Source organism: Hyla sarda, chromosome 3, assembly GCF_029499605.1.
Source record: "Hyla sarda isolate aHylSar1 chromosome 3, aHylSar1.hap1, whole genome shotgun sequence".
NCBI lineage: Eukaryota > Metazoa > Chordata > Amphibia > Anura > Hylidae > Hyla > Hyla sarda.
Genome location: NC_079191.1, coordinates 311,439,748 through 311,440,494, shown reverse-complemented (window position 1 = coordinate 311,440,494; position 747 = coordinate 311,439,748). Strand labels below are relative to the sequence as shown.

General features: G+C 36.8%; 1 protein-coding gene across 5 annotated transcripts in view; it reads right to left on the bottom strand.

The window, feature by feature from the left end:
* Positions 1 to 747, bottom strand: part of TIAM2 (TIAM Rac1 associated GEF 2) — a 488,869-nt gene that overhangs the window by 307,568 nt on the left and 180,554 nt on the right. The gene's annotated exons all lie outside the window — the stretch shown is intronic.

Here is a 747-nt window from a genome sequence, read left to right as displayed (position 1 = left end):
CTTGGCCTCCTCCCTGGATCTGTATTTTTATTCCATACCCCATCTCACACTGAACGTTGCCTGGTCCTTTACAAAGCAAGCATAAAGTATTCATTTCACATAAAATAAACTACTCTATAAGCTACAACAAAAACATAGAAACATATTTTTATTTAGTAAAGAGTGAATTTATTTATAATCTTATACTAACAATACATTTCTAACTCATTGTGCTGCCCTAGCCTTGAAATAGTTGGATTGTTAGAGTACCCCCCCTGGCATTTAGCACCCCAGGACCATACCCACCCAAACCCCTCCCCCTCCAGCCAGCTACTCTAACAACTAATCTGTTTTCCTAAGTCATCTTGACATGTTCATTTCAAGAGTACTGAAACTTATGGAGTGCTTTACCATACTATACTATATTTTACATGTACAACTGCTGTGGCAAAATGGCCACTCTGGCTAGAAAAGGATGTTTTTAGTTTACCAATACTTTAGTTCTATGGGATAAAGTATCAGTTTGACAACTGAATGGTTTTGATTTGCTAACTTTGGTTGCCTTTGAAGTAACAAGGAAGTGGTACATGCTAAAATCTCCATGCCCTAAGACGTCTCATCTTTAAAAAGGTCTTCCATAGTCTATTAAGTTAACTATTTCTGCGTCTTAACTCAAATTACCATCAAAGTATCAGCAGCCAGAAACTACACTACAAAAGGAAAAGACGTGTCTAATATGAAAACAAACAACTTTTTGAAGTTTGGTGC